At 33.8% G+C, this 22,575-nt stretch overlaps 1 long non-coding RNA gene across 1 annotated transcript; it reads right to left on the minus strand.

The window, feature by feature from the left end:
- Nucleotides 1–17,220: 17,220 nt before the first annotated feature.
- Nucleotides 17,221–22,371, minus strand: LOC114822877 (uncharacterized). Its single transcript, XR_003771049.2, has 4 exons — nt 22,247–22,371; nt 20,072–20,124; nt 18,465–18,536; nt 17,221–17,538 (listed from the first exon to the last, which is right to left on the minus strand). It is a non-coding gene; the product is annotated as an uncharacterized lncRNA (long non-coding RNA).
- Nucleotides 22,372–22,575: the final 204 nt, after the last annotated feature.

Consider the following 22,575-nt stretch of genomic DNA (forward strand, 5'->3'; position numbering starts at 1 on the left):
TGTTAGAAAAATTAGAAAATTTAACTGTAGGTACAAATAATCATATTAGAAGACCTAAGATAAATCATTTTGATAACAAAAAATAGAACTCTTTAGAAGAAAAGGAAAAGAAGTAGTTAGAGCTAAAGATGTTTATCCAAACGAAGAAGAAGCACAACAATTTATTAGAAGAGGTTTTGAAAGTACACAAAAAAATAAATATAATTTGTATCAATTAGGTCTATTTGAAAATAGAAGTAGAATTATAAGTAGCATTAGTCAACTTGAAGTTAGTTGTATTGATAAAGAAGTTAAACTTAATTTGCTTAGTAAAAAAGCATTTACCTATTTGAGAAAATCACATTTTAGTGAGATTCACATAGGAACAATCTTAATTGGAATAGCAGGATTAACCAGAGCACAAGTAGGCACAAAAACTTTAGTATACATATACGATGATAGATGGGATAATCACAAGCAAGCAACAATAGCAACAACTGAAGTAGATTTAAGTTCAAATTTAGTAGTCATAGGCTGTATTCCTAATTATGTTATGACAATTAATGAATTTAGTAAATATATTAAAATAAGCATAAGAACAAAAAATTATAATATGAAAGGAGAACATAAAAATTTGTGTATTAGCTTAATGTATATTGGTAAAGTTTCTGATAAATACAATCATAAGTTTAATTTAGAATTTCAAATTTTAGTTCAAACATTTGGTAGTAAGCATGAAAAATATGGATGAAATTCTAACGGAATGACTAAATTGATGTGCGTAGTGAAAGTCAGGGACCAAATGGACCAAATTTATCGATTTTTGAAACTCATGAACCAAAATGAAGATTTGGATCAATGTTAGGGACCATTTATGATAAAAACCCTTATTTTGTGTAAATCCACGTGTCACCATTTCATTGGATTTATGGGTCCCACATACAAACTAACTGAATAGTTGAAGGACTCTTCACGGAATGACTAAATTGATGTGGGGTAGTGAATGTTTGATGCGTAATATATAAGCACACAAATTAAACCCTCTTTTTATCAATTGTAGTAAAGTATGTAAGTAGGGTATCGTTCTAGGCCGGGGATTAGGAGGGATTGCTAATCTATTCTAAATTAATTTAGAATTATTAAACAAGACTCAAGGACACAAAACTAGGCTAAAAACTCTAATAACTCGAAACACACTTAGAATGACTCAAAATAATGAAAACAATCAAATTAGACACTAGGAACTGAAATGGACGGAAATTGAATTAAAAGACTAACAACAATGAAAACTAACTAAATAATATAATTTAATAATGGGGGGGGGTTTGGTTTTGACCATAAGTAAATTAAACTTAAATAAATTACAGAATTGACAAAAGCATGAAATTAAGGTGAAAGGATAGGTGATGGACTAGCTAGAGGGTTCTTCTCCACACATGACACATATGCAACCTAAATTGATTTTCAGTTGTTCTTTCAATAAATTGTAAATCTCAATACTTCAGATTAACCGTGAACATCACTTTTTTAATCTTCAAGTTTTCCTTAAGTTATTGAATTGGACGGAAAAGCGCATACAACAATTCAAAACATTCTTCAAAAGTCCCCTACGTGAAAAGCACAATAGAGATACAATCAAAGATCATTAAACTTTGTGAAAACTATAAGCATTGACGAGGCATTCGTAACTATGAAAAGCATGATACTCTTGCCAAGAATTCACTTAACACGATTGTGGATAACAACCTTCACTACTCATAAGTTCATAACGATTAGGTGAAATTCACTTATATTCTAGCATCAAATTCATGCATGTAAATTAAGTATGCATTCTTAATCGACATACAAAAATAAGTTATCAATCAAGCAGTTAAGCAAATTAAATCACAACTCAGAAATCACAACTGAAGGTAATCAATTCATATTACAAATATATTCATGGCTTTGAATTAACCTCTAGCCAAAATAAATTTAGTTACACATTATTAAAACATAAATAAAATATAAGTTTGGAAAGATTTAACCGAAAGAGGAGAGTGCTTCAGTGCTCTGTCTGCCCAGCGCCCTCTGTTTTCTGTGCGCACTGCTAATCTCCCCCGAGGCTCACGCCTCCTCTGATTGGATACACGCTGCAAGGCAGCTTTTGAATTCCTCTCCTTTCTTTCTCGCTGCCTAAGGCGGCTTGGTGCCTTTTGTTTTTCTCTGTGCCGAGGCTTCACGCTGCACCAGGCAGCTCTTCTTCTCCTCGTCCTTTTCTCCTCTTCTTCTTTTCTTTTTTTATTCTTTTTCGCTGGTAGCTTTGCTGCTTCTTTTCCGTCCATTAGCTTCTCTTTTCTTTCCTCCACCATTCCTTTCTTTATGTTTTTTTTTTTTTCATCATTCCATGTCTCCCACTTATTTATTTTCTTATTCTTCTTTCTCCGCACAGTCCGCAAGTCTCTCCCCTTCCTCTTTTATTATTCAATTTCTTGATAGTCCACTCCCTTCCTTTGTTTAATGCCGTGTTGCACTCTGTCTTTTCTCTATTCTTTTCTGCGTTTGAAATTAATCCTACAACAAAATTAACTGTACATTAACACAAAGTAATGTAAAATGTCACAATTTTAACACAAAAACATCCAAAGACTTTAGAAATGAATGATATAAATGCATGAAATATATGAGTGATCAAATACCCCCAAACTTACATTTTTGCTAGTCCTCTAGCAAAACAAAGAAAACATGAAAAAGTAATAACATGAAAAATATTAGCTTCCCTCTATGTGACCCTCATAGAATTTCATTCAAGAAAACAAATCATCAAGAACCATAGCTAGCATCAAGGAACTAATCCAAGTTCATCTTCCTTATTCAATTATTAGCAGTAATCTTTGAATCATCCTTGAAGTGTAGTGTGTGAGATAGCCATGCTAATGCAATTTCAAAATTTTATATTTTTAAAATCATCATATGCAAACTAGCAACCTTCTCACGGGATATACACTCAATCACACATGTGTTTAGTTTAAATGTGTTTCGCTCAAAGAATCAAATGTGAAATTTCTACCATAAGCTTGCATAAAGATCTCATCTCCACAATCATAATTGCAAAACTTAAATCAAGAGGACTTTTATTGGATGTAATGAGGTTTAGGGAGAGGGTTATTGAAATGAAAGAATAGGTAAACACAAGTTCCAAGCTACATTGCAAGCAATTCTTTTCTTTAGATTTATAAGAACTCAACCTTTCCAACGATTCTTTTAGCACCTCCAACCACACCCTTAAACTGAAACTTGAACAACTTTTTATTTTCTTTGTGTACAATCTTTCTTTTTCTTTTTCTTTTCTTCTCTTTTCTCTTTTTTTTTTTTTTTAAATACAAACATGAAATACCCCCACACTTATTCTTTTGCCAAACACCTTCAAAGTACTTCATAAACGTTTCTCATAAGAAAATCTCGCATTGCTCGCTTGGAAAGGGTAAGGAAAAATGTTTCAGGTATAAGGGTAGACATATCTGGTGATAAGAAATAAAAGACTCAACATACACGACTCAAATTGGCAATCTAATGATATCATTTTTCTTTGGGAAACATGGTTATTTGGGCCATAGTGGTAAACCTAATGCCTCTATCATTTCCAAATTCATGCAATCAATGACAAACCTTTCGACAGATCGTTACGCAAGTTCTAGAGATGTATCTCACATAAGTTCATTACACATGAAAGAATAGGAGTGTATGAAAAATGCACACACTTTCAATCGGCTCAAAAACTCACATAGGATGTATATGGTCACTAAATTCACATATGAAGCTTTAAGCCATACTTTAGTTTCACATTAACAAGGCTATGTGCATTTGGTTTTTCAAAGATGGTCAAACATGTACAAAACTAACAAGAGAATTAGGAATTTCACAAAACACATGTTAACTAAGTTCTTGATAATCATGATTCAAATTTGATCTAATTATATCATTGGGTCGGGAAACTAACAAAAATCTAATTCAAAACAATAAGGGAAACAAGACAATATTTTTGGATTTTTAAATTTTCCGATTTTTAAAAAAAAATTTTTTTTAAAAGAAAACAAAAAGCAACAACATGGAAACAAATGAAACTCGTTCGTAGTTGAAGGTACAAAAAAATTTCAATTTGGTCATTTTTATACTCTTTACCCCCAAACTTAAACTGGACATTGTCCCCAATGTCAGAAAACACTATAATGCAAATAAAAATAAAATAAATAAATAATAAGAAACAAAATAAAGCAATTGGACTGAAAACTTCCCTAGTTTGCAGTAAAACCAAGCGATGACCCCCCAAGCTAAAATTCTGCAATCAACTTCAAGGGTGGAAAGAACCAAAAGTTCCTGCAAAGAAAAGAAATAATTCAGTTAAGTAACGCAAGAAAATGTAAAATTGAAAATCACGATAAAAGACAATGAATAGAACTAATAAGTGATCATTGGTCGTGCTTATTGACTTTCCACAGCTTTCCTCTTGAACGGGGTGACACTTAGCTTTTTACTTGCAAGTGATGATTTGATGATATTGTACGGCGAGGCTTTGCTCTTTAGCAATGTTGCAATTCCTTATTTGTTCTCCAAGCAGATGTGGCAGCTTCTCTAGTTCTTCATCTCAGACTCCTTCCGCTGGGATGATTGTGCAAGCTGCATTCTTCTCTGCTTGTTTCTTCTGCACGACGGGCAGGCACGAGGTAAAGGTGTTGGTCTGTTTCTTTCTTCAATCTTTCCAAGTGCCCACCTCTTGCTCTCTTTCTCCTTGTCCTTAGTTGAGGATGAATCAGCACGTTGTCTCCACATGCTTCGAGGTATCATCTTCACTTCCCTTATAAGTGAGAAACAAAGCGAAAGCATAAGATGATGAGTACTCGAGAGCAAGAGCTGGCTAGAGAAAGGACAGGGAGAAAGCATGATATGAGATACTCTTGCTTTCAACCTTCATGATATGAAATACTTTTGCTTTGGATGGGTTGTTTGCAGAGGTACCCCAAGGAATAAGGAACACTGAGTGACTCGAGAGGGTGTGTTGGAAATACATTCTCGGAGATGAAGAAGTGCTGAGAGGGTGTGCCTTTGCTGTGGAAGGCGAAGGTAGATACTTATAGGACTTTTCTTCACAACCGGAACTATTCCCTCACTCATTGTCGGCAGCCGGTGGATGGATGAATAGTACAAATTACGCGCTTTCTGACAAAGCTGCCCGTAATTTTCGCAAAGCTGCCAGTTGCATGTGACGAGTGACGACACGTCTGGACAAATTGATCTTTTGAAATCCGGGGTTTGGCTCGTGGTTTCTGAGTAAGCCCAACTTTTAAGAAATGAAACGCCTCTTTTGAGAAAAGAATCCGACTTTTGAGAAAGGAGCCCCGACTCTTCGATTTGCGAGAGGACACTTCAACAATTTCTGAGGAGCGCCTCTTTGATTTCTTCTTTTTATAGAGGCGTTAATTTTGTTCCACAACACACTTGAGCTCCCTCCTGTAAACACTCCCCGGCAACGGCGCCAAAAATTTGATGCGTAATATATAAGCATACAAATTAAACCCTCTTTTTATCAATTGTAGTAAAGTATGTAAGTAGGGTATCGTTCTAGGCCGGGGATTAGGAGGGATTGCTAATCTATTCTAAATTAATTTAGAATTATTAAACAAGACTCAAGGACACAAAACTAGGCTAAAAACTCTAATAACTCGAAACACACTTAGAATGACTCAAAATAATGAAAACAATCAAATTAGACACTAAGAACTGAAATAGACGGAAATTGAATTAAAAGACTAACAACAATGAAAACTAACTAAATAATATAATTTAATAATGGGGGGGGTTTGGTTTTGACCAGAAGTAAATTAAACTTAAATAAATTACAGAATTGACAAAAGCACGAAATTAAGGTGAAAGGATCGGTGGTGGACTAGCTAGAGGGTTCTTCTCCACACATGACACATATGCAACCTAAATTAATTTTCAGTTGTTCTTTCAATAAATTGTAAATCTCAATACTTCATATTAACCGTGAACAGCACTTTTTTAATCTTCAAGTTTTCCTTAAGTTATTGAATTGGACGGAAAAGCGCATACAACAATTCAAAACATTCTTCAAAAGTCCCCTACGTGAAAAGCACAATAGAGATACAATCAAAGATCATTAAACTTTGTGAAAACTATAAGCATGACGAGGCATTCGTAACTATGAAAAGCATGATACTCTTGCCAAGAATTCACTTAACACGATTGTGGATAACAACCTTCACTACTCATAAATTCATAACGATTAGGTGAAATTCACTTATATTCTAGCATCAAATTCATGCATGTAAATTAAGTATGCATTCTTAATCGACATACAAAAATAAGTTATCAATCAAGCAGTTAAGCAAATTAAATCACAACTCATAAATCACAACTGAAGGTAATCAATTCATATTACAAATATATTCATGGCTTTGAATTAACCTCTAGCCAAAATAAATTTAGTTACACATTATTAAAACAGAAATAAAATATAAGTTTGGAAAGATTTAACCGAAAGAGGAGAGTGCTTCAGTGCTCTGTCTGCCCAGCGCCCTCTGTTTTCTGTGCGCACTGCTAATCTCCCCCGAGGCTCACGCCTCCTCTGATTGGATACACGCTGCAAGGCAGCTTTTGAATTCCTCTCCTTTCTTTCTCGCTGCCTAAGGCGGCTTGGTGCCTTTTGTTTTTCTCTGTGCCGAGGCTTCACGCTGCGCCAGGCAGCTCTTCTTCTCCTCGTCCTTTTCTCCTCTTCTTCTTTTCTTTTTTTATTCTTTTTCGCTGATAGCTTTGCTGCTTCTTTTCTTTTTTTGTCATTCACAATTGATTGAAAGAACAACTGAAAATCAATTTAGGTTGCATATGTGTCATGTGTGGAGAAGAACCCTCTAGCTAGTCCGTCACCTATCCTTTCACCTTAATTTCATGCTTTTGTCAATTCTGTAATTTATTTAAGTTTAATTTACTTCTCGTCAAAACCAAACCCCCCCCCATTATTAAATTATATTATTTAGTTAGTTTTCATTGTTGTTAGTCTTTTAATTCAATTTCCGTCCATTTCAGTTCCTAGTGTCTAATTTGATTGTTTTCATTATTTTGAGTCATTCTAAGTGTGTTTCGAGTTATTAGAGTTTTTAGCCTAGTTTTGTGTCCTTGAGTCTTGTTTAATATTTTTAAATTAATTTAGAATAGATTAGCAATCCCTCCTAATCCCCGGCCTAGAACGATACCCTACTTACATACTTTACTACAATTGTCAAAAAGAGGGTTTAATTTGTGTGTCAAGTAATTTTCACATCACTTCTTCTTTTCTTTTTTTATTCTTTTTCGCTGGCAGCTTTGCTGCTTCTTTTCCGTCCATTAGCTTCTCTTTTCTTTCCTCCACCATTCCTTTCTTTATGTTTCTTTTTTTTTTCATCATTCCATGTCTCCCACTTATTTATTTTCTTATTCTTCTTTCTCCGCACAGTCCGCAAGTCTCTCCCCTTCCTCTTTTATTATTCAATTTCTTGATAGTCCACTCCCTTCCTTTGTTTAATGCCGTGTTGCACTCTGTCTTTTCTCTATTCTTTTCTGCGTTTGAAATTAATCCTACAACAAAATTAACTGTACATTAACACAAAGTAAGGTAAAATGTCACAATTTTAACACAAAAACATCCAAAGACTTTAGAAATGAATGATATAAATGCATGAAATATATGAGTGATCAATGTTATGGACGACATTGATTGATTTTGAAAGTGATGGCACAAAATGATGAGGTTGATCAATCTCAAGGATCATTTATGATAAAAACCTAAAAGAAAATATATAGTTCATTATTATTCGAAACCGACTTACCAAAGCAAACCCCGACTCTGCTTTTTGATCTTGTATCCTCCACCTTCTTCCAAGTCCTCTTCCTTCTACCAAAATCAACTATCAAAATCTCACTCCTCCCTCTGATGAAAAACAAAGTTGAGGAAAAGAATCATCTTTGTATATGGTTTGATTGATTACAAGATATGTTGCTTTCTTTGAAGAAGAAAGAAACGGCAGACCTAAAGCTCAAAACATAAAGAGTAAAATAATAGTATTTATATACATGACTACATTTGAAACCCTGTAAGAATATTCTTCTTGCTCATCCCTATCTATGCACAGTTATCCAAGTCTTGCTGTCAATGTACCGTTGAGATGATGCCAGATGAGTGATGGGTGTTTTGATCAATTGAACATGTGTCTTTGTTCACTGGACTATGGTTAATACCCTCTACCTCAAAATAATAATAATAATAATAATAATGGACTAAAAACACAATTATAAAAATGTGGTGGGGGAATTTCTGTTTTCTCCAAAAACAAAATGAATGCTTAATACAATTCGAATGGACATCCAAGAGTTGCATGGTCATCAATTTACCTTTCCGATTCAAAATCTGGACCGCACCGCCCTAAATGGGGGCTAAACGGGTGTAGCGCTGCCACTGTGGCTGATTAGATCTTCAATCACATGCTCAATTTGTTTGGCGGCTCTCGGTATTGGCTCTTCCCCGTCCCCATGTCAATGGAATGGGCATTGATCATGCTCCTTATCATAGTATGACTCGACAAAGTTGCAGAAGGCAGACTGGTTTGAGAGTCTAATAGAAGTTTGTTGTGCTACATTGGTGGCTGGTGGCGGTGGCTGGCCTTCACCTCCACTGAGAAAGAGAGGCTTTGTTTTCTCTGTTTGGAGGCCTATGGGAAAATGAGAAACGAGAAAGCAAATAATGAAAGAGATCAACAAAGGCCATTGAAACTTTTGAAGGGTGTCTTTTATACACGTCCCCATTAACGGTGGGCATGGTTCTAGTCATGCAATTTTGAATGAAATTGAAACTGAAACTGAAAATTTTTGCAGTTTAGTTCAGTACGATTTTGAAGCTAAAATTGAAACAGAACCAAATTATTTTTTGCTTTAGTTCGGTTCAATTTGGTTTCAAACAGTTTCAGTTTGATTTCAAACCATTTGCAAACAAAATGAAAGAATAACGTCACCTCTTCTTAAGTTACTTGCCAACTTTCTATACTCTTTCAATGTTGTTTCATAAAAATATCGTCAAATCATGAAAAAGGGATTATTATTAACTAGCAATATAAGTTCCAAATTGGGTTGGAAAACGTAGTTTCTTGTTAGATTTTAAAATTTTTCATCCATCTTAATCATGAAACAACACATCACAACTATATGAGGGCAAAAGGGATAGAAAATTGGATGGATGAAAAATTGAATGAAGGTTTTTAAAATCTAATGTCTCCCGGGGTGGGGGGGGGGGATGGCTATTTATAAAAGTTTAGCGGGGTAATTGGCTAAAATTAAAGTTCAAGGGAAAATTGGCTAATTATAAAAGGTCAAGGGATAATCGGCTAAAATTATGTTCAGGGCGTAAATTGGCAGAGGGAGCCAATTAACAAATACATATATTAAATATATGGACTCTAACAAACAACTAATTATCACACAACATCTAATATGAGTATTTAATTAAATATTTTTTCAATTTTTGCAGTGTGGTTCGGTTTCAAAAGGACAAAATCAAAATCAAAACCAAACCATTTCCTTTGCTGCGATTCGTCTTCAAATCAAAACCGTTCAAGACCACAAAAACCAAGTTGTTTGGTGTGATCCAGTTCGTATTTCGGTTTTCAGTTTTAAAGTGCCCACCCCTAATCCCCATTCTATTGAATTCACCACTCCTAACTTTTTGTCCTTGAATTTTCCAATTATACCCTAATTTTAACTTAAATAGGAAATTTAGATCAAACTAGATAAAGGGCTTGCGTGTTGTTGCGGGACTTGAATACACCAATTTTAACCACATGAATTAGACACATGTAACTTGAAAAAAAACAAATCAACAAATCATGAAAGAACAAAAAGGATGGATGAGTGAACAGTGTTAGTATGATAAGTAGTTCGGCTTTTACATACATTCGACTAAGCTAATTACAAAAGATACAACTAGAAAAAAATGGTTTATTTCTCTAAGAAATAAACAAGAGCAACATGCATTTAACACATATATTGACCTTGAAGTTAAGATGACAAAATATATGTTCTGAAAGGCTAGGCACGTGTTTTAACAGTTAAACAAAAAAGCAAAAAAAGTGGGTCGTTCTTGTTTCAGCATCTAACCTTTCAAGTACTAATGTTCAAAGCTATAAAGATGCAGGATGCTTGTTTCCATAAGTTACAGAAGGAAGATGCAGTCCACACATATTTTGCCCTTGCAGTTAAGGTGGCAAAATACATGCCTCACAAGCCAGGGACCTGTTTAAGCAATTAAAAAAAAACCAAAAAACATGTTCTGTTGTTGTTTCAAAAGTAAGTTTTCAACAACACATGTTTAAAGCCAAAAAAATAGAGAGCGGTTTTGTAGCAGCTGATAACAAAGACTGCGATCATTCATTTTTTTGGTGGGCGGACATCTTCAGCACTATAGTAAAAAACATGAATAATAGTTTAGTAAACACTGGTATAACAGATGTTATGCAAGCATGCATGCGAAAAAGAAATTGTAATTTACCTATCTTTGGTTTTTTTTGCTTGAGATTTTGTTTTGAGTGCAGCTATCGGCTCTTTGTCCACGGGCTCAATTTTAGGGACAACCAGTTTGTGGAATTCTCTAGCAATTCTAGCCGAATCAGTTGTCTCTGTTTGCCCGATGCGAGTTGTTTTGCTGAATGAAGGTAAAATTTATAAGGTTAGAGAGAATCGCGCAAGACATGGAAAAGAGTGTGAAGAGTGGTGCAAAAAAGATCGGCTAACAGCTTTTGATAAGTGGCGTAACACATATGTATACCCAAGATAAGCAAGCATATTCATTAAAATTTACACATGAGATGATACTTGAGAGGAAAACTTAACCTGTCGGATTTGTTTGCTTGATCAATGAATAACGCTCCTTTTGAAGTCTTGGCAAGTGCTACTAATTGGGGTTGTTGATCTTGCCGCTAGGAAGGTGTCATTGGGGTGGGGGTCGCTTCAATTATAATTTGTTTTCCTACGGTGATAGAAGGTGTTTGTGGGTCGATTGAGGCAATGGCTGGGTTCAAGGGCAGCTGATCTTGAAGCAGTCCATAAATGATGAAGTTCGTCTTTCGGAAATCAAACGAAGTCACTGTTTCGATTTCCAAAAAACAGTTGAAATCTCTTTTTGTCTCACCCACCAATTTTTTCAGAGCAGGCGGCTCCACAAAGGGATCGTCATATCCACCCTCTATTACCAAAGTGTGGCAAGAAACACGAAGTATCTTTTCGGCGTGCCTTCCTAACATGAGGAAGTTGTGCTTATTGGTGCTATTTTCCACAATAAGATTGATTTTGAACATACGCAAGGATTGGATATTTTCATGTTAGGCAAACATTACAACTAATAACATTATGAAACTACAGATTGCTAAAAGCATGTCAATCAAAAATTAAGACAAAAAACCAATGTCCCTATAGACATCACAACAAATGAAAACAAGTTTACCTAAACGGTAGAAGAGTGAGGGTTACATCTGATATATTTGTTCCTAAACCAATCTATGGGGAGGTTATCAGACTTCACAAAACCAAGTTGATAGGTGATGTTCTTACTACAAAACTTACTTAAGAGCATAGTTAGAAAACTTAGTGAACTTTCATATTTTATTACATCCTCTTAGATAGGAAATCATTACCTCTTTCAAGTGTTTTTTAGATTAGGCCCCCTTTTCATCTCATTTAACAAACTAATTTGCATTATAATCCATCAAGAAAAATTGAAAAAAAAAATGAATGAACTGATACCACTTAATCTTAGATTTAAAATGAGATGGAACACAAACTCAGGATTACTCAACTGAAACATTGCAAGTTTTACAATAAATGCAAACCAAAAAAAAAGCAAACCCAGAATCGTCTTTTACTCTGGAAAATGAAATATGAGTAATTATGTTAACTTTCATAAGCTAAATTTCTTATTCGTAGTTCAAGGATGCACACTAAATGCAAAACCTTGGCAGAACCTGTGCTCGAATCAAATACATGAGTGATGAGGGTTTGATGGCCCAACCCCTTTAAAATCATTAAATGCACTTACTTTCCAGATGGGATGCACTATTAAAATGCAATTAAATTCAATTTTTGCTTTAATTTTGCATGCTATGATGAGGATTTGATGGCCCGACATCTATGGCAAGTCCAACAATTTGAACTCCAAATACAAAGACACTTACAAAAACAACTTCGAATAAAAGTCCATAAGTATTCCAAAACTTTTATCAATCAAAGACACTCCCATCCATATGTATATCGGAGTTAATTCAAGAGGTTGTAGATTGAGTCATAAAGTATAAACATAAACCGAAAGACATTATTCGGTGTAGCAAGATTAATGATTCATAAACACAAAAAATGTAGTTTCATAACACTTGCACACCAATCTCTTTATTAAGTGCAAAGACATATGTGACGCAACCTTTGTGATGCATTAAATCTTGTTGCACAAAAGATGATACGTATAAAACATCATCAATCATCAATCATCAATTTTATTTGCAAGAAATTTAAAAATGACCAAGCAACTTAATATAAAAGCTAGATGTAAAATAGGTGCAAAAGAAAATTACCATGGTTCGGGTAGTTTGTTTAACAAACCATGTTCATTGCACTTAAACGATTCAGACGTTTTCTTGACAGCTTTATGGCAAGATGGGCATGACTTGTACCACCAACCCCTAGTCAAATCAAATCCAACGACATCGCTTTGCATGCAAAACTTGCATCATGTTATGGAATTAGACCGTTTTTAAATAATGAAATACATTTATCCATCAGCTTGTAAACATGGAATATAAATGATAAAAGAAAACCAAAGCAAAAGATAACCAAGGAAGAAGCACTACAAAAATTTTATTATTAAAAAGATGTCATTATTTTTTAACAGGTTGGTGATAAAAGACTAACTTTGTGTAAAGCAGAATCAAGTAGAAGCAACTCATCGAACGTTTTGGACTCATAATTAGGATCGACAACATGGTCTGCATACATCTAAGCTGAGGTGCGCATGATTCGAACAGGTGATCTTAGATGCTCAAACTTGTGTCGTGCATGTTGAGGTTGAGAAACATCAATCGAAGAAATATAAACGCCAAAGTTATAAAAGAAGGGTTGTCAATTTACTTTTGTTTGTATTGGGAGAGCTGTGGAATGTCCAAATTGAAAACACAAACAGTTGATCCCGTGCTTCCAAGTACAGGGTTTCCTATAGATAAAATATAACAATCAACAAATTAAAGGTTTAAGCAATTAAATAAAGCATGTTGAGGTATAACCTTTGTATTCTTTGACTTTGAGGCTTGAATAAGGGTGGTAGAAGTGATTGCATTCTGCTGTCCTCAAAACTCGTTGCAGCTTCTCTCCATAAGGTGATCCTAACTGTTTCTCCCCTGTAAGTTAAAAAAAGTGTGATGTTTTATTGTACGTTATAAATATGGTGCTATGTGTAAATCAATTAGAAATTAATGCAAACAGGAATGACTTGATATTTTGCATACTAAGATTCCGTTTCTTTGCAATTTGTGAGTTTTGGATAGTGACATCTTCAATCGATTGCACAACCGTCAAGCAACCAAATACATTTGCGAATGATATTTAGTGGTGGAAATGATTGCACATCGAAGTCAACGAAAAAATTATAATAATGATTTTAGATTTTAGTGTAGCTCGAAAAAATAAATTTGTTACCTGTAAGCTCAGCATCATTGTTGATTCTCCTACGAAGCTGATCAAAATCAATCAAATTGAACCACTGCTTTGGGACAACTTTGCTTGATGTCCTATTGTGAACAACATGAAATTTGTTGATCTCGTATGCATTGCCGACTCTCAAATGGTCCAAAAAAAATTGGATGTCTCGAGCGTTCATGGTCGCGTGAACTGCATCCCCCTTTTAGAAGGAGAAAATTAAAATAAGACAGATTATTAAATTAGTGGGAGAACATATAATGTATGTGGTTTAAGAAGCTCGAAAACAGTGAGGATAACACAATTGTTGCCATTAGGCCTGGCAAACGGGTTGTGTCTGTCATGTTCGTATCGTTTTCGTGTAACACCTGTTATCTTAACGGGTCGTGTCGTGCCACACCTGTTATCTTAACAGGTCCTTAACAGGTCGGGTCACGGGTAAAGTGACCCGACCCATTATAACCCGTTATGACCTGTTAAGAAAAATATATTTTTTTCTTAAATTTGCACATACCACACTTTGCCACATAAATATTACTTCAAAACATTAAAACACATAATTTAATATATATATATATATATATAATATAATTATTTTAGTTTTTAGGGGTATAAAATTGTTAAATTAATGTATATAATTATTATAGTTTATTCATACTCATTAAGTATAACATTAGATTTTATGGTATCCACTAGTGTAATTTTTTAAATTGAAGAACGAATTCATTCATTGTATTCATATAGGGTCAATGAGTGTAGATGTAAAAAATCATCAAAATCGAAGTTAAAATAACTGTTAAATCATGATTTATCTTTTTATAACCGTCGAAAAGTTTTGTCCTGTTACTTGATCTTTGAATATTTGTTTTTTGCAATTTTTGGCATATGCGATCTCAAAGTATATACAAACATGTTTGACGGTTGGATCGTTGAAACTAGTTTCGTAGAATGCGTATCCCATTAAAACAATAGATTCAACAACACTTAAGAGTTTATTCATACTTTCATTAAGTATAACATAAGATTTGTGGTATCCACTAGTGTAAATATTTTAAATTGAAGATCAAATTCATTCATTGTATTCATATAGGGTCAAGGAGTGTAGCTGTAAAGAATCATCAAAATTAGAGTTAAAATAACCGTTAAATCGTGATTTTTCTTTTTATAACCGTTGAAAGGTTTTGTCCCGTTACTTGATCTCTATATGTTTTTTTTTTTTTTGCAATTTTTGGCGTATGCGATCTCGAAGTATATACAAACATGTTTAACGGTTGGATCGTTGAAACTAGTTTTGTAGAATGCATATCCCATCAAAACAATAGATTCACTAACACTTAGGAGTTAATTCATACTTTGATTAAGTATAATAAGATTTTGTGGTATCCACTAGTGTAAATATTTTAAATTGAAGATCGAATTTATTCATCGTATTCATATAGGGTCAAGGAGTGTAGTTGTAAAAAATCATCAAAATCGGAGTTAAAATAACCGTTAAATCGTGATTTTTCTTTTTATAGCCGTCGAAAAGTTTTGTCCCGTTACTTAATCTATGAATGTTTGTTTTTTGCAATTTTTGGCGTATGCGATCTCGAAGTATATACAAACATGTTTGACGGTTGGATTGTTGAAACTAGTTTTGTAGAATGTGTATCCCATCAAAACAATAGATTCACTAACACTTAAAAGTTTATTTATACTTTCATTAAGTATAACATAAGATTTTGTGGTATCCACTAGTGTAAATATTTTAAATTGAAGATCGAATTCATTCATTGTATTCATATAGGGTCAAGGAGTGTAGCTGTAAAGAATCATCAAAATCAGAGTTAAAATAACCGTTAAATCGTGATTTTTCTTTTTATAACCGTCGAAATGTTTTGTCCCGTTACTTGATCTCTGAATGTTTTTTTTTTGCAATTTTTGGTGTATGCGATCTTGAAGTATATACAAACATGTTTGATGGTTAGATCGTTGAAAGTAGTTTTGTAGAATGGGTATCCCATCAAAACAATAGATTCACTAACATTTAAGAGTTTATTCATACTTTCATTAAGTATAACATAAGATTTTGTGGTATCCATTAGTGTAATATTTTAAATTGAAGATCGAATTTATTCATTGTATTCATATAGGGTCAAGGAGTGTAGCTGTAAAAAAAATCATAAAAATCAAAGTTAAAATAATCGTTAAATCGTGATTTTTCGTTTTATAACCGTCGAAAAGTTTTGTTCGGTTACTTAATCTCTGAATGTTTGTTTGTTTGCAGTTTTTGGCGTATGCGATCTCGAAGTATATACAAATATGTTTGAGGGTTGGATCGTTGAAACCAGTTTCGTAGAATGCGTATCCCATCAAAACAATAGATTCACTAACACTTCAGAATTTATTCAGACTTTCATTAAGTATAATATAAGATATCCACTAGTGTAAATATTTTAAATTGAAGATCGAATTCATTCATTGTATTCATATAGGGTTAAGGAGTTTAGCTGTAAAAAATCATAAAAATCAGAGTTAAAATAACAGTTAAATCATGATTTTTCGTTTTATAACCATTGAAAAGTTTTGTTCGGTTACTTGATCTCTGAATGTTTGTTTTTTGCGATTTTTTAATGATGCAAACATGCTTGACGGTTGGATTGTTAAAATTAGTTTTGTATAATTCATATCCCATCAAGTTCAATGGTATATATATATATATATATATATTTATTTATTTATTTATTAAGTAGATTTAAATCTATTTATTATGTACGTATAATTATTATAGTTTTTAAGGGTATAATATTTAATTTAAAATTATATATATAATTATTATAATTATTATAGTTAATTTAATATATATATATATAATTATAGTATTTTTTAGGGTTATAAAATTATTAAATTAATATTCTGCTTATCGTGTATCGTGTTACCCACGTGTATACCGAACCAACCCGTTATCTTAACAGGTGCTTATCGGGTTACCTGATAACGACCCGATTCATTATCGTGTCGACCCGAACACCTGTTAATTTCGTGTCGTGTTGTATCGGGTTATCTGGTCGTGTCAGAAATTGCCAGGCCTAGTGACTATAGAGACAACATTTAAGATAAAATGCACCATAATAGTAAAGATTGCTTTAAGAATCAACCGAAGCAACCTTGTAAAAGAAGTTTTAATTATATTTTCATGGGTCAAAAAACAAACAAAATAAATTAAGAAAAAGAAGAATTGATGGTTTCTACTTAGTTTCGTTTGCACATTAAAAAAATCTTGTTCAACTAGAATAAAATATAATCTCTCCAATAAAATTCAAAGAGAGCAAAAGTGCCAACGACACACTCTGAAATTTGTTTTTGCAAGAACAAAATGCATCGTAACCCATACCATTATATGGAGAAGATGAAATTTTGATTTCTTGAATTTATTGGCCCAGTATAAAAATTAATATTAAGGCCCATCATTGAATCCAATAAAACAATTAATCAGACAAACGTTAATCATTTGGAAGCGATGTATAATTGGGCAACAAAATGCATAGAACAATTAGTTCATGAACTTTAGAGAATGTTTGACCAAAAAATTTGTCGTACTAAGAACACACCGTGCACACTTGGATACATAAAACGGTAAACATCTTACAATAACGAAAAAAGTGCAAAATTCTCACATGTTTATCGACAAACACACAATCAAGACTTTGAGGCTGAGGATCATCTCCGATGGTTTTTGTGATCCACATCATGCAAACCCTGATTTGGATTTTGTTTACTGGCTGGTATGGCCTCAGACAATGAACTGGCATCACCTCCATCAATCTAGATAGATAAAAAATTGAGACGCAAATTAAAATGAAAACTGAATAATCTGATTTATCAAAGTAAGGTTGGAGTCATATTTAGAAAAATAAACAAAACCACAAAATAATAACGCAAACTTATACCTTCATGTAATGTTTTAAAACATCTTTATAAACTAGGTTTTTTGTATAACCATAAGGCATGTCGGAATCATGAGCAATAACAATTTTTAGACCCTTTTTTGAGGTGACTTTGGACACCGCAACATATAGTTAACCATGAGAAAAAACAGGCTGCGATAGATACAAACCGACAATTTTCAAGGATTGTCCTTGGCTTTTGTTGATCGTCATCGCATAACAAATTTTGAGAGGGAACTGTCGCCTCCGTAGGGTAAAGGGAAATTTATGCTGAGACGATTCAATTACACGTGAATGCAATACAGTTAACCAAGTTACGGGTGAATGCAATTATACTCTATGGTGATGGATTACTTATTTTCTTGTTTAGGTACTAATGAGTTTATATATACTGCTTCATACTTTTTCTTGGTAGCTGGTTCAACTACAGATTCTTTGAGAGCAAACAACTTGGAATAAAGAAGTTTTGGGCACAACAAGTAACATGCTAAATTCTTTTTCAAAAATATTAAAAACAATTCTAAATGGCTTATTTGAATCAAAATTTATACAGAGTAAGGAGGTTAAAGAGATTTATAAGCTAATTAAACCTTAGGTAGAGTGTCACCCACACAGGCCAAATATATACCATATCCCAAACCTCACTTAAAAATACACAAAAAATTGGAATGATTTCATTCTAATCTCTTTTATGCAATGAGTACCATTTCGTTTAGCAAGTCGCATTGAATAAAAAACGAAGATGCCAAACATAAGCTAACAAACTTTATCTTTGTTCAAAGCAAGTCTTAGAGAGGAACTCACATGCTTTGAAGATGACGTAATTTGGATATGTCATTTGGCAAGAATCCCTTCAGCCCTTGGTTGAACAGAGCCCTGTGCATGCAGAGTTAAACACTCATTTCCCAAAAAATGTACGAATGGCAATAAAACAAACAAATGCTACCGTGCTTTCTCAGGGCATCATGAGAATAGTTCTTAAGACTAACTGAAACATTTTTCTTTTGCATACAAATCTAGCTAATCTGAAAATGCATTTCCATTCCATTTACCCATGCACGCACATATTAACAATGGACTTTATGCAGTGGAAAATGATGCTGGATTATAAAAAGTGCTAAACTTCATATATGTTGAGAGTATTCTTGTGCCTTGTTTGATAAGAAAGTATCCGTGAAATTAATACTCTATGGTGAACAAAAGAAGACTAAAAATTACACAAAATGAACACAATTCAAGTGGCTGAGGCAAGAAAATTACATTTGTTAAAACAGTGGACTTATAAAGGTGGTTTATTTTTGCTTCAGGTTAGTGGAGTTGTAACTGCAGAACTCGAAGTTAACATGCACTGTGAGCCCTGTAAAGAGCAACTCAAGAAAAAGATATTCAAACTCACAGGTACATATCCTTTTCCTTCTCTTTACATTTGAGTTAAACCGAATTATAAACGTTACCCTTTGTATGAATTTACAACTAATGACATATTTGATCAGAATGTCAAAATCTCATGTGGCCCGCAAATCCGTTCCTTTTTTTTTAATTATAAATGGCTTTCAGTCTTACGTATTCTTTTACATATGTTTCAGTCCTTGAAAGGTGGCTCCTTGCTTGTTTAATACCGAAAAACAAAATTATAGAAAACACATCGAATCTGAACCTTGACTGTGTCTTCACGGGACATCTAACTACCAAATTGAGCTAAGAGGATGCAAAAAATGGCGATCTTATTCTTACCCATGAAAGTACTCCCACTCCTTTTCTTACTTTTCAATTCAGTTATCTTCACAACTCTAAGTTCAGTTGCTACAGTTCCCCTGCTCCCCAAGTCGTAAAAATAACCTTACAAACAATATTAAGCAGCACTATTTAAGAATCTAAAAACAGCCCAAACTAACTACACAGACAGGATAGACACCGAAACATGGAGACATGCAACACAGAACCTGTAATTAGTCCCAATCACAAAATGCCAAAACAAAATTCCTAATCTAACTATCCATATACTAACAGCCCATCCAAGCAAATACAATTCTAATGGGGTTTAGAACAAATAAACAAATCATCCAATTTGAATGGCATTTGGAACAAATACACCAACCATTCAATTGGAAAGGGGTTTGGTACAAATACATGCTCAGTTATCTCAAGCTTTACATAAATAGAGAGATACAGGCCAGTTCCATTCTAAACTCAAACGACCAAATGGATGCTTAGTTATCTCAACCTTGACATAAATGCACAGATATAGATACACACACTGAATAGAAAGAAACTCAGTTCCAATATAAGCTCAAACGACAAAATTTGAATTATATATTTAAAATCCAAGCATGAAAGCTTCACAAATATAAATAAAAAAGGTAGATAGCTAATTAGGCTTTGAATAAAAGTGATGGCATATAATTATATACCTCAAAACGGCATGGAACCAACTTCTTCCTCCAACCATCCAAATTTCTGAAATCTGCAAACAAAGTAAATCCGTTAGCAACTCGTAGACTTTCAAATTTAAAAACCAAATCTAATGAAATTTTAGCTAAATGACCAAAGACAACAACAACAACAACAAAGCCTTTTCCCACTAAGTGGGGTCGGCTATGTGAATCCTAGAACGCCATTGCGCTCAGTTCGTTCTAGATTCATTTTCATAAGGATTCGACGTAAACTAGGAGTGCCGGCTGTCGACTACCTGACGCCCTCCCCCTCCTCCTTTATCCGGGCTTGGGACCGGCAATGTAAGATAAACTTTCACAGGCGGAGTTAGCTAAATGACCAAAGACACAACAAAAAAAAAAAAGAAATATTTTGAATCCAACACAACTAATTTGGTTCAACGAAGAATATAAAAGCTTAAGGCCTAGGTGAAATGTTGAGTAAATAGCAAGAGGCCTCGGCCAAGGCCATAATTAATGTCATACAATCCACAATCACTTCGACACATTTGGTTATAAAGGAAAATTAAATTTGTTTGATCTTGTCATAAAGAACTGAGTGCAGGAACAACTTCTGTGGCTCAAAGGCATGAGAAGTAAATAACCAAGTTTACATATTACAATTTAAAATTCTTCTCTCGCTGAAATCCAACCCGACCAACCCACCCAATACATATATGAATTAATACCTAATGCTTCCACCTATAAAATTAATCTTTATATATACTTTAAAATAATACAAATCAATGTAATCTTAAACATTAGAAACATTATCATACAATTTAAGAATCACAAAGGTCGTACCCAGTGCACAAGGCTCCCGCTTTACGCAGGGTCTGGGAGAGGTGAATGTCGGATAGCCTTACCCCCATTTATGGAGAGGCTGCTCCCAAATACAATTTAAGAATCACGATGCAGAAAATTTTCTTTTCATTATTTTCAGATAACTTTTCATCCCAAAACACTGTAGCTTAATCTCCATCGTTAAGGGTTGTCAAAAATTAAAGCAATTAGTACAGCACACTCACAACAGATATGCTCTGTCGGAAAAACCAAAGAGAGAACCACACTGGGATGCTCCATTATCCAATTTATACCAGATCCAACATTTTACATCTGTTCAATCTCCAACCACGGGGTTGATTCCATTTCAACCCTCTCATTCATTCTATCTGTTTACATCTCCATCGCACACTCATACATATCAAGACAATAGATACGATTCATGAATCTGTGTCCATAGCTCATGAATACAAATCTCATTGAACCAACCCCATTCTCCTAAACTAAACAAAAAATTGTTTCATGACCAATGTCATTAACTTAATTATGCATAAATGTCAAGATACCCAAGAACTACCACTGAAACAACCGCAAAGATTCAAAGTTCCACAGTAATATATTATCAGAAACTAATAAAAAGTTAACCAACTAAATCAAATATAAATCCTAATGCGGTTTAGTAGCTTCAAAATTCTCGTTTTAAATCCAATTATGAACCACAAAATGCTACCCAAAATTGGAAATGGGGTAAAAATATGAATAACACTTGAATCAAATGCATAAAGAAAAGATGTTAAACATGAAAACTACAAATTACAGTAATTCTCTATTCGTACATTAACACAAATAGATTAAATTCCAAAGTATCTGCATTGATATCTCATTTCCTTGCAACTGTTAATTATTTACATCAATACAGATCACATACTTCACTCAAACGACATAAACAAAACAAACCCAATAAAACAGACCTAACATGAAAGTTTCTACACACCTGTCGTTCAAAATCACAAATACCCATATCTAATTAACGTAAAGCATCCAAATGCAGACTTAGAATTACAAAATGCATGAAACAATGCAGGTTGAAAGGAGAGAGCCTATGCGACGACAAATCTAGGGCCAGGATCAGAGAGGGCATGTGCAGCAAACAACTCAAAATGCAGCTTATTCCTTCATGAACCAAGCACAGTTTTAGATTCGAAATCTAGAGAGTCTCAGAGTTAATTTGAAATGAAGCAACTTAATTAACTAATAAATTCATATAAGTACACATCAAACCCATCAAATTAACCAAACTCAAAATGCAAAAGAAGGCGATCAATTGTTAACATACGTATAAAATCAAAGTTCCAAAAATAAAAATCAAACCTTGAAACTTTATCTTGTAGGGCAAAGAGTCGAAGAGCAGAACCAGATTTGAGGATTCAGAGTTCTTTGTGGTTTCAATATTATACTATATATTTTACCATATTTTTAGTATTAATTTATTGATTATTTTGGTAGAACTTTGATACTTTGTTATATATTTTCAATGTAGGATATTCGATTTCCTTTGGAGCAAAAAGTAGACAAACGGATGAATTTTGGAGTGATTTCAATTGGAGAATGTTCATGATTCTTTCAAGATGATTGTATCAAATTTCTAGATTTTTCTACCAAGCCGTTTGATCGTGGTGAATAAATAAAGGCCCAGCGCG

Source organism: Malus domestica, chromosome 16 (assembly GCF_042453785.1).
Source record: "Malus domestica chromosome 16, GDT2T_hap1".
Classification (NCBI taxonomy): Eukaryota; Viridiplantae; Streptophyta; class Magnoliopsida; order Rosales; family Rosaceae; genus Malus; species Malus domestica.